Here is a 12,796-nt window from a genome sequence, read left to right as displayed (position 1 = left end):
GACTTGTTTGAGCCATAGACAAGGATGTGGAAGAAAGGACAAAGCTGGAAAAAAGTGAATAGTGTCAATATCCATGTCAGTTATACAAAATAGCAAGGGCAAAGAGCTGGTGAGAAATGTGGTGCACTGAAGTTAGAGTCAAGAAAATCAGAGCAGTAGGGTATAGTGCATTGGGGAAAACAGTGGGTTTTTACGTAGAAAGTTGGAATTGTTTCATTATGTTTAGGTTTTTCTAATGGCGAATTCATGTGTTTTCTGTTTTTTAAAATAATCCACCTTCAGGCAGTCTACGCCAAATGTTTATCTTGATGGCTTTTGCTGGGAAACATCCCCAGTTTGTGCCTATTGCTCATATATTCCTTCATTTATTTCTAAATTATGTATTCTGAGGCCTTGTAGCAAGGTTCTTTCTTGTTCAAAAGTGTTCTATGTATGTTTCGCTGTCCAACTGTTTAATATATGAAATATGCATTAGTGCTAAATTATTTATGCTGACCATTTTGAATTTTTTTACTTTTGATCTCTGTACAGATGGAGCATAAGCAAAGAAAGTAAAGAAAAATAAATAAGAGGTTGTTTGGTATAGATCTGATATTAAATCATTTTAGCAATCAGTACCCTTCTCAGTCTCCCTTCCTATGGTGTCATTAAAAGGCAGAGGATTTTTCAGTCTTTTGCCAGCGGGGATTTAAGAGTAAATAGTGGTATTATTTGGAAATAGAAGTTAACAAACTCCATTAACAATGTTTTTTTTCTAGTATCTTCAGCTCTCTGAGTTCGAGTATTTGCCTGAATGGACACTTGGATTCAGGTTGAGGTGACTTAACTCAAAATTCAATATAATTCTCATAACCACACATATGCTACACACAGTGGAGGTTCTGAGCTTGCTAGTACATGATTATGAAGTAAATAGAAGCATTTGACCTTAAATATTCTATTATACAAGAAATTTCAGCATGCTTTGACTCCCAAATTCATTTACTTTAAAAACACCACTTGAGATTAAAGCCAGCTTTTAAAGTTGACTTTTTCTGCTATCCAAGTTTTTAAGTACCCTTATTTAATGTTTCCAGTTAGTTTTCTGTGGTAGTAAATGTTATAAAGTGACTAGCTGTGTTTTGTGAGTATAAGCCTTCTGTTTACCACCTACAATATAAAAAAGCAAAACATCCTGCAAAGGTGATCTGAGAATTACAAGATCTAGTAGCCTGTGCATATATGGATATATTTTGCTCTTGTGTTGCTGAAAAGGTAATAAAATATTTTTCTTAACTGTCTAATATAAAGATGATCTGCTTGTTCTGCAACTCAGTCACCCACTGATATGGCACTATGTGGGTATTTTTGTGTGTGGCTCTCTCTCAGACACCTTATGTTTAGGACGTACCTGATGGGAATTCTGTTATAGGCAGATGAAGATTTGTTTGTCCTCTCTTTGGCCCCACAACCCAGAGGCTGGGGTGGGGAATTTTTAAAACCTCTTTACTTTCTGAATCACAAGGATGGACAGCAGTACACGGTGAACAGGGCTGGTATTATTAGGGGTCTTTGCTTGGCTCTTCCTCAAACTTTCATTGGAATAAGTGGATCACAAGAGTCTTTCTGCTGCTTGAATATACCTTGCTGCCTGTAGATGAAAAGCATCACGCAAGAATGAGAAGTATTATTTATGTAAAATGTCAATAAAATTGCTGTGATTATTACTAAACTGTTAGCTGTTTTATATGTTCTGAATATTTAAACTGTAATAGTCTATTACCACATTAATTGCTAACTACAGTTGTTAGTCAGAATTCAGTCTGGAATAGCATTCAAGAGGTCATAGAGGTATGATAAAATCAGTAAATTGGTTAAAGACTCCATACATGACCCTCTTGGTACATTACAAGCTGTGTCTGTTACAAGTGCACTTAATTATGCCAAGTAGCACACAAGGGAAAGAGACTGTACAGGCTGGCAGGGTTCTGTTTCACCGTACAGATGCACTTTTCTGATGTCACACTGCTTGCCAGTGTAGACGTACCTTCAGAGAGTCAGTGAGATTTAATATAAAGCCGCTAACACAGAGTCAAGAAAGAGAGATGGAACCTAAATGAGATAAATACCACAACAGGGCAGTCTCCTTTCTGAGTCATTAAAGGAGGACAGAATATGCAATCCAAACACACAACCAGCTGAAGTAACAAAGTAATAAAAGTCTTGCTATGTCTGAAGTTAATTAGGGACAACAAACTGCCCCTAATTACTGAAAGTGTGGGATCCTCCACAAAGCTGCCTGGGATGCTAATTAAAAGAACTGATTATAAGAAATAGAATGAATAATTAATGACTGAGAAATCATTTTCAAGTATATCTTCAGAGAGCGAATAAAGTGCCCTTGGTAAACATTGGGACACCCTGAGCCATCCACTGAATATAATCCCACAGACAGTCCTGAACTGGTTTGCAAGAGGTTGTTGTGCTTACACTTTCTAGTGCTGAGGATAATGATGCTGGTAGGGATTAATAGGGGCAGAATGACAGGTAAAATACGAATAGCATTTCCATTTTAATATCAAATGCTCCTTTCAACTATTTTTGAATGTGTAACTTCAATAGAACCAGCTTATGAAATATACTGAGATAGTGCATTTTGTTGTAATAGTTGACTTTGCAACAGTCTGCTGTTTATAAAGCTGAGAGAGGTCTTTAGTGCTTGCAGGGGGCCTCTGGGTTGATTATTAGCATGTGTATGTGTAGCAACTGTTGGCTGTCAAGTGTATAGGCCACCAAATGGACTGTGATTTTTCTGTGTTCTTGCAAAAATAGCAATATGGAAATTACATCTGACAGGAAAAAAATTGAAAGTTTAAAAATTTATCTTCTTCATAAAAAAATTGCTTTTTTTCATCCTGAGAAGTCCTTTAGGCGTTCATCAGGGGTAAAATTTTATCCAGGCACCTGTTTGAGTGTTCCTGCCTAATTGGGTTCTCCTTAATTTATAAACTTGAACTATTTTAAATAGCCCTAGTCCTCAATTACATTGATACATTTGTAGAAACTTAGATTAGAGATAAATAAATGCTTGGAAGCATTGAACCCTAGGTGTAATTTCCTGGTTCATGTGGAATTCATGTTCACAGATGGAGCAGACCCAGAACTGAAATACCCATGTCCTTGTAGTACCTTTTAGTTGTTCTGAACTTCAATAAATTCATTAGTATTTTGTTCATCTTATAAGGTTGTGTGTCATAATGAATTAATTAGCAATTATTTGGTCTTATAAGGCTGTGTGTTGTAACTCTGAATGTATTCACATATTGGAAGAAGGGAAACAACCGACTCGTGTGTGCTCCAAGTGAGACCATGACCATGATCTGTGGCTGAGGCAGAACCTCCAATTGCTGGTAGTGCATCCCTGCTTCCCTGCATGCTGTGGTTCTGCCAAATTCTGTAAGGGATGTGAAAAACCTGCATTTATGTGGTTATATATAAAAGAGAGCGAGAGAGTGTGTGCATATGCGTAAGAGAGGCAGGGAAAAAAGCTATAGATGGGGGGTTGGGGGGGAGGGGGAGTAGGATGAGAGTTTCCATAGCATGTTGTGATCACATTGGTTTTAAAGACATTATACATTGAGCATAAAATACTGAAATATAAGTTACTTAAAACTACTGCTCTTTCAGCAATGTCTTTTGTTTTCTTCTTTATTGTAGTAGAACTTGTAAATTGCCATGTACTTTCTTTACAAACAAACATCACCCACTCCCAATCCTCCAACAAACTCAACATCCCAAACCCTGCAGATCTGTATTTCTGCCTTGGCTAAGTTTGGTAGCTACTTCAAAACTCCTAAACCTTGTGATAAGGAAGCAAAGATATTCCTACAGCTTGTGTTAATAGTAAAGGTTTTATTTTTTATTAATATTGAGCTTTTAGAATTGATTTGGCTCCTTAGGGCTAGCTCAGAGTGTGCGCTGTTGAAATCAGTACACCGAATTTCTACTATTCTCTTTCTGATCTTAAAGTATCTATATGTATCTTATTTATTTAGGATGGTTTTATACCTTGGCTGCAGACACTTCCTCTGGAAGCATGTGTTCTCAGTGTGAAGGATAATTTATTGTCCTAATTTGATTCAATTTGTATTCTTTTTTGTTAAGTGGAAAAATAAATAGTTCCAAGAGGAAAACAAGCTATCCTGATTGTGTGGTTTAAAAAAATAGTAAAAAGAAAATTATCCTCTTGCACTGCACAACTGTGCAAACAGCTCTTTTTATTCCTTCTGACTTTAGTAAGGCTGCAGAGCAGCAAATGCAGTTGTCATAAGCCACTTTGGGGGACAAACCCCAAGTTGGTCCATTTTTTTTAATAGTGATGTGATTACAGTGGAACAGCTTCTTCCTATCAGTGATCAGACGACTTTTGATCACTGCCTCAGTGCTAATAAGATAAAAGGGCTAATGCATACTAATTATAATAGCTGAAGTGACATGTCATCTGAGACACTGGGTAAAGAGGTGTAAGGTGCTGAAGCTCTGAGCAATACAAATGGTCAGCAATGCAAAGACATTTCAATCTGTGGTGCTGGAGAGCCTGGAAAATGAACAGAATTACATAATAATATCAGAAAAAGATAGGTAGCCCCTAACCTTCCTTTTCCAAAAGGCTGAAGGATTCAGAGGGAGAAACTAGGTTGTTATGTCAATGGAGTGAATCCATCCTTGGACAGTATGTGCATTTTTGTATGTAAGGCAGGGGTCAGGTAATATTTACTCATGACAGTCATTCATATGAATAAGTAAAAAAAAAAAAGAGCTTGGGGTACTATCAAAATTGAAAACTGTCTCAAAATACTTGTAATTTGCTTGGTAATTTTAAGCCTAATCATTTTAAGCTAAATAAAGCATTGAAATAAATTGAGTTGTTTGTTTGGTTTTGGGTTTTCTTTTCAATAGCAACTAAATAAATTTGTGCAATCAATGCAGAAAAGTAAGAAAGATTACAAAGGACTGAACCAATACAGTTTTAAAGAGGTGTTGATAGTCTGAGTTGGGGACACCGTTTTTGATGCAGTAGCATCTAAACAGTTCCATGTGTGTTTGCAAATTGAGTGCATACAACTTAGGAGACCAAAACAGGGGCTTTTTCTGAAATGTGGCACAAATAGGATAGCTGTAGGTTTCTCCTCAGTAATTATTGTGTTAAACCAGGTATTTTATCCACCTGCCAGTTCACAAGATTCTTTCTGAATTACCAAATAGTGGCCAGGGAATAACATTGCTGCTGCCAAACAGCTCTGCTATCGTATTTGTGCCTTTAGCTGTACCTGTTTTAACTGAATGCTTTGCTTTTGAGAGAACATGTAATAAGCCAGGCTAACAAAGCTGCCATGCCTCAGTTACACCAAGAAAGCATGCTGCCAAATATGATGGCTGAATAAAATTGTTGATTTGCTGTGGGATGGAAGGATTATTTTGCAAAATAATTGCAAAACTGATGAATGTCTTTAACACACAAACAAGTTACTGTGTATCATACTTGTACAGCAAATGGGAAGGGACCTCCTGGGTTGAGTCAGTCTCATGTCTAAAAACAAAGACATCTTGTCTCTTTTATAAGCAGGTGAAACTTCAGTTATTAGATATCCCCACTTTTTTTTCCCCCTACTCTGGTAGTTGCAGGACTTCTGTTTCCCAACTGAATGCATTTGCAGTTTGTTTTATACCCACTTACTCTCTGTCAGCTCTGCCTTCAGCTATATCAGCTTTTCCTTCCTTCAGGATTTCGTAGAGGATGGCATCTTGTTCTGCTATATGAAACAATCCAAGCTCTGAACCATCTTTCAGGCAGTAGTCTCTTTCCTTCTCTGATTATCCTAACTGCCTTTATCTGTATGTTTGCAGCTGAAATAAGTGCACCCTCCCTCTCATGTCACGTGGGTGTGTGGAGGCAGCACATCTGAGACCTCAGCTCAGAGCAGCCAACAATGAAAATCTCACAGAAGGTCTTGTGAGTCCTGGCCTGAAGTGTGGTATGCTGAATTTCGCCCCATTTCTGTTACTACAGCTCCCACACTGGCTGTGTTTTCCAGTATGATTTTTTTATTCCAGTGTGTTTTTCTTTTATCTGCTCTGTGTACTAGTGCATCCCAGCCTGGAACGTCAGTGTCAGTCTTCAAATGCAGAATGTCATGTTCCTGTTCTCTCTGTCATAACAAGCGTGGAAATACTGCATTTATACTTAATTTGCAGGTACAGCCCTCCAGAACTTTGCAGCTATGTTTCCTGCTCCTTTAACACTTACCCTCATGCTTTTATGGAGTATTTTTCCCTTTCTGGCAGTATCACAGGTGCTTAACTGTTGTCTAAATAAGATCTACAGCATTCTTTCAGCTGGAAAGCAAGAACAGAAGGAAAATCCATTACTTGATTTTTGTCATCTCTTAAATAATTCTGACAAATCTGTGACTGCAATTCTTCCCATTCTGGGTCAGATGTTACCCCATTACCCTGATTCTAACCTTATTCTTACATTCGTCTTCTGGGGAGTATGTGCTACTCTGAATATAGAGACTTGCTGCCCTCTTTTGGGAAGGAGGTTTTTTTAGGTGATGCTGGATAACTTTCAAACTCTTCTTAAGAATTTGCACACATCCTCATTCAGGTCTCTCAGCTCTTCAGATGACTGAATTGACTAACTCCTCTTAATTCCTTGATGTAGAGAATAAATTACCACATCTCAGTTTCCAAGTTAAAAAGATCTTTCAGGCAGAATTCAAACTGCTGAGACCAGATTTCTGTTCAATAACCATGCTTATCAGCAAACTCTCAAAATAATTAAGTGCTGTGGTGATAAAGAACAAAGCATGTTCAGTGGCACAATTCATATGAATTCAGTTGCAGTGTTGCTGTGTGCCTTCTTTTTAATTTGTTTTTAGTCCAACTGTCATCAGCAGTCTTGAGTTCCTGATTATCCAATAAGCTTCTAAAAAAGGAGTTTTCTGGCATTCTGCCCTGGCCACATTTGGCACACTGCGGAGTAGAATTTACCAAACATCTGTTTGGTCAAGCTTTTTGTTGACCATGGCCAGGACGTGTTGATTTCTCTATAGAATGTGTCCAGACTTATGAATTGTTACTGTAGTTTGGCATATGAGTTGAATACTTGCAGCAGGCATGTATAACTGCTGTAGCATTTGGAGGTAATTTTTCTCTAAAATATTACTCAGTATACTTAAGCCAATGTTTTTGTTTTCAAACCCACTGACATGTATATCCATTCGTCTTCTGTGTAATAAGGGACCTAGATTTGTGCTTCCTTCCTAATTTTCCTTCCTTCCACCATAGCTTTGTGGTTGAATAGAACACAAGAATGAGTGACTTCTGGCTCTACATCATGTTTTATTCTGCCTGTGTTGCTGTAATTCAGACATCTCCCAGTACTGGAAAGTTGCAAGGAGCCTTGGCCTGTTTGCCTTACTCCTACTCAGCACTTCTAAGTAATTATAATCTTAGGAGAAGCTGTTACAAAGAATGTACTGTGAATTATTCTGAAGGTCAGTCATTATTTCTGTGCTTCTTGAGAACAGTGCTTGTGCTTGTGTTGGGGGACCAACTGAGTCACTTCAAAAGTCTGGTTTTGTTCCTGCAAGGTTTAATTGCATGAAGTTAAGCAAATTTCATTCACCACAACTCTTCCACTTCTCACACTCCTCAAATGTACTGAATTTTGAAGAACAGCATGTGTGACTGTTCTTTTGGTTTAGGATTATGTTGTCTGGTCCTTTGCAATAGAAAGGAGAAAAGCTTTAGAAAGGGGAAAAAGAGGTATCCTGCCGAAGTAAATTGTTAAGTCTTGGTAAAAGAGTGCAGAACTGGGAGCTTGAAGAAGAAGTGAGTTCTCCCTCTGAAAGCTCTGACTTCTGCATGCTTTGGTCCTTTGTTATTATGCCTTCTGTGCAAAACAGGAAGGATATCTAAATATTGTTCCTCTACTGTCACTTTGAAAATAGTAGAAATATTGCAAGTTGATTTTTATCTGAAGTTTAGAAAGGAAATTGCATGTCCAGAATATCAGACCACCCCCCAACTCACTATGCAATAGTTATGTAGTAAGAGCATCAGCTCTGTTCCTCTGGCATACGCCTAATCACGCCATTTTTTTTCTGTGGCAGTGGGAGAGATGGAGATCAGGAATCCTATTCTGTTGCTTTTGGTTAGATACATAAATTACCAGCACAGTGTATATCGAAATTTTCTTAGGCAGTTTTTGAACAGTGAAAAATAGGAATTTACTCCTGACTTAAATGAGAAAGACCTGTGCTGAGCATCCGAAGATCTGTCACTGAGCCCCTCCTGGTGATCTGAGAGGGAAATGTACTTGCTAATTGTATGTGACAGGGTTATTCCAATTTATTTTTTCCAAAGCTTAATTGTAACTGTTAAAAAAATTCCTTTTAAAGCAAGTGGATATTATAAAAAGCAACGAACAAACAAACAAACAAAGAAACCAACCTTAGATAATGGAATATTTTTATGAGGGAAAAAATACAGATTTTCCATTCCTACAGTCTGATTAAGCCTTTGGTATCACTTCAGATACTCATGGGTTGACTGGGTACCTCACTCAAGTTAACTCAGCAGACTGTGTTTTCTTCCTACAGCTTGTTGCTACATTTGGAAGCAGAAAGCTGCCATTCACCTGTCTCCTAAACTTGTAAAAGGACCTGTAAGGAACTTAGTGGTGACTGTCTTTTTTTCAGGCTAGGGCAGTGTTTTTTCTTGTATGTGAATTTAAATGAAAGACTAGAAAATAAAGCCTGAACATAAACTATGACTGATTAGTGGGTTCTCACTGGATTGAAATGGGTGCTTTTGGTCTTAACGGAGAAGGAATCTGCAGCTTCCCTACAAGTTTACATATAATGGAAGGAAAGACACTGTAAATCAGTGGAGAGGGAGAACAATTGGTTACAGGTTTTTGTGCATACACTGGTGATGAAAAAGGCATGTTCACTGGGCAGTGGAGCATATTGACCTACCAATCTGGGATTTTGTCCTTTCTGCTTGTCCATTTGTACTCCTGCTTTGTGGTACTGAGATGACTTGCTCGTCTCTTTCTCCAGGCTCCCTAGTAGCACTTCTCATTGCCTGCAGGGGGATTGCTTCATAAATGCAGATTTGTAGTGGTCACTGTTTGAAAGTGCCTGTGTTACCCCTGGGGTCTGAATTTTCAGCTTTCACTCTACTCTGCTAATTCTCCTGTTGGCCTGTTTTTGTTGCACTTGTACTTGAGAGAAGTTGTCAGCCGGGAAGGCTGGGAGACTTTCACCAGACTTCCTTTCATTGTTTCCTTCAAACATCTGATATTATCTTGTCTGCCGTCAAGTTATTTAGTACGTGTGCTGTTCTGCAGTCACTTAACCTCTTCCCATTCACCCGTCTGCTATGCTGTGCTCGGATCCTGCCCTTTATGGAACATGAACAAGGGAACTTCTTTGGTTTAGTGTGATTTTGAACAAGTACATGCTCTGAATAAATTGTGAAGTTGTAACTAAGCATTTACAGAGAGTAATAGCTTTAAGGCTTTTTTCTTCTTCTTTTTTCCTTTTTTTTTCTTTTTCTCTTTAAGAAGAGAATAAAAAATGTTCATACCACTAAGCTCTAATTAGAGTAGCTTCACAGAGACCTGCTTGATTTGCCTTTTGAGCTTTGCACTCTGTCAGGTAGGTTTTGATCAAATGCACTCCTGCCAGCATTCAGTTGTTAGCATTCACTCTAAGTTAGTCACCAGTGAATTATGTTCTGTGATATGGTCCAGGTCCCATTGCTCTAGTTCTTTTTCTCTTTATTGATTTCCATTCTGCTTTTCATTACTGCCCTGGTCCCTCACTGCATGCTTCCTAATGCTTTTATTCTGTAGCTTTTCAGAATGAAAATCTGAGTCATGATTTGAAATAAAATGCTAATAATGACATTATGCAACACTTTGAAATAAACATTTCTGAAACTGTTCCTTTTAAGTTGTAGACTTCGAGAAAAATCATACTACTCTGCAATGACAAGGCAGTAGGAATAATAAAAAAAAGGCTGGTAAACTTTAACATTTTATTTTAAATAACTCATTCTTGAATAGGTTTTCTAGCATCTGGCAGAGAGAAAATTTTCTTGGCCATTTCCTTTAAGCAAAAATCAAGAAATAAGGTCATGCAGACTAAAACTATGATAAAATTAAATGTTTTTTCCCAATCTACAAAGATATGAAAAATGGCTAAATAGTGTTGTGTCCCACTCCCCTATGGGTTTCTGTCTGTATCAGTGTGCAAATGTCAAATGAAGGGGCGTAAGGGAGCCAGCCAGTCTTTGCATTAAAATAGGTAAATTAGAGCATGAACAATTGCAAACCTTTCTAAGTTTTCACTGTCTCTAGTCAGCTATTGGGTCTATAAACTTCTGGGTTTGTTTCTAGTCTGAGAGATTTCCCGAATCCCCTTTGTTTCAGTGGTTTGCTTCTCTCTGGAAGTGATATTTTTAACGACCTGCTGATGAAAGTGGGAAGCTGTTCTGGTAGAAAAGTTTATGTGCCCTCACATCCTTTGTCTTCCTGATCTTTACAACAGCTGTCTTAAAACTGTCTGAGACCATGGGATGCAGCTGCAACTGCAAAGTTTTGTGATACGGTTTGCAGAAACAGAACTTCACACTCACTTCTGATTTTTAATGAAATTATTGAGATAATGTAATCTGAATATTATAATTTTGATAATTATTTTCTAGGAGGCTAAGTATTAGCAGAGGAGACAATGTATAGTGTAAGAATAGGCAGATGAGAGGGGGAAAAATTTCTTTTGGGGAAGAGTATCTGGATTTTCCCTTATGATAGTGATGGACACCCTCGCTTGAGTGTTTTGACTTAGGAGGAAACTAGGAGGGTTAGTGAAGAAAAATTCCCAGATTATTTTTGGCAAAATTTTCACAACTCAGCATACTTTTAGTTTGGGTAGTACGGTGTTTCCTAGTAATTGGTATTTTTTCAAAAAGTAGTTGGTTTTACCTGCTTTGACAATGGTACTTCTGAAGGTCAGACATGAATGAAAATAACACCTCAAACTGTTCATTCTTTTTGCTTCTCTGCTTTGGAAATACTAATTTAGTCAAATTACTAGAAATTACAAAATGGTTGGTGGATGTAAGCCTACTGTTTATGACTGTAAAGATATAATTCAATTTTAGAGAAGGGACAAGCATCTGAAAGACTTAAATAATTTAAATTCTGGTATCGAACATTAGTTGTCTGAGGAAGATCTGTTGTTATTTGACTCTAAAATGCCTGTTGAGCTACTATATAGCTTAGCAATTACTAATTGATCTGTGACTTAGGAGCCTGGAGGTGATGAAAGAACTTTAGTGTTTGAGTGAAGTCATACCAATATGAATGGGAACTACTGCACTGAAAATTAGATGTATGGCAATAGCAGTTGATGACCAGATTCTAAAATATCTTCTTTTTTTGATATTTCTTTCAGCCCGCTGTTCATAAAGTGTCAGGCTGCAAATTTATACTCATAAAATGAGTTTGTGAATCCACCTTGGAGGGAATTGTTGATTTCTGCTAGGTGTGTTCATCTTGAAAGGACAGTACTGTACTATTCTTGTGTTTATACAAGATTTCTGGGTGGAGGAGAAAAATACTTGGCTTTAAACCAGATGGCTCATGGAGAATGTGAATTCATTCTTCAGCATGTGACTCTGGGGCTTCACTATATATAAGCAACATAGTAACAATTTTTTTTTAGTTATTATTTATTTTAGAATATAGCAGTTGTTTGTAGAAGAAATATTATGTTGGTAAGTATGCCTGAAAGTCCTACATCTGGTTGTTAGAAGCTGGAAATTTAGGCCAAATCTGCTTTACATAGCTCTGAAATTTAGCAGATCAAATATGGGGGGAAAAATTCCCTTGTCAAAGGATGAGGTAGTGTTTACAGAAGGTTCACAGAATATTGATTGCTTTTTCTTATTTTTCTGTTATTTTATACTATTTATGATTAAATAATTAATTAAATACTCTTCAGAAAAAAGTCTGATTTTTTGCTTACACAGAATATTATTTTCTAAAGTAAAGAGAAGCATTGGTCATTAAGTGTTAGCCCCTTAAAGTGTGGGTTTTCTACAAGTTCTGGATTATTGTGAATGTTGTTAGCATGCTGCTATCTTGTCATGATGCCAGAAGCATCTAGTATTTTAGGGTAATAAAATGCTCCACTTTCAGAGTATTTTGTAACCTGTGATGCTGTGTCAGGAGGAAAACTGAGAGATGCAAAGTTTTGTGTCAGCCCTTTCACTGACGGTACAGTTTTTGTGTCCTTCATGCAATGAATGAGTCTTTGTTCCTTATGCCATTGTGCACTGCAACCACTCTTCATATATTTTACAAATAAAAGAAAAGAAAAATTGCGGGGAATATACTTAATTTTTGTAAATTACAAAATCGTCCCTTTAAGTAGGATTATTTGTCTCACTTCATACATCAAGAGGCTTTACTACTTCTCAGGTGCTGTAATGTTGAAGTGGCAGATATTTTCACAGATGTAACCAGTGATTCAGAAATGAGTTAGATAGTTTCAAGTTTTTTATTTGACTGAAGAGATCAGTTTGCACGTTGTAAAGCCTCACACTCGCTCAATGAGTTTCTTAAGGGGACTGAAGGTTAGGTATAGGCAAGAAAAAAACCTTGGGAAGGAGATGGGTTCAGTAAGATGTGTAAATTTGGGTACACTCCTCTAGACTCCCATTTAGTTAGTGTTAATCTGGT

The 12,796-nt window shown here is 37.4% G+C and overlaps 1 protein-coding gene across 10 annotated transcripts in view; it reads left to right on the top strand.

Annotated features, from left to right (window-relative positions):
* CADPS2 (calcium dependent secretion activator 2) overlaps positions 1-12,796 on the top strand; it is a 298,773-nt gene that overhangs the window by 8,483 nt on the left and 277,494 nt on the right. The gene's annotated exons all lie outside the window — the stretch shown is intronic.

The sequence above is a fragment of the Pithys albifrons genome, chromosome 3 (assembly GCF_047495875.1).
Source record: "Pithys albifrons albifrons isolate INPA30051 chromosome 3, PitAlb_v1, whole genome shotgun sequence".
In the NCBI taxonomy this organism is placed as follows: Eukaryota; Metazoa; Chordata; class Aves; order Passeriformes; family Thamnophilidae; genus Pithys; species Pithys albifrons.
Note: the sequence above shows the minus strand (reverse complement) of the source record. Positions and strands in the feature narration are given on the sequence as shown.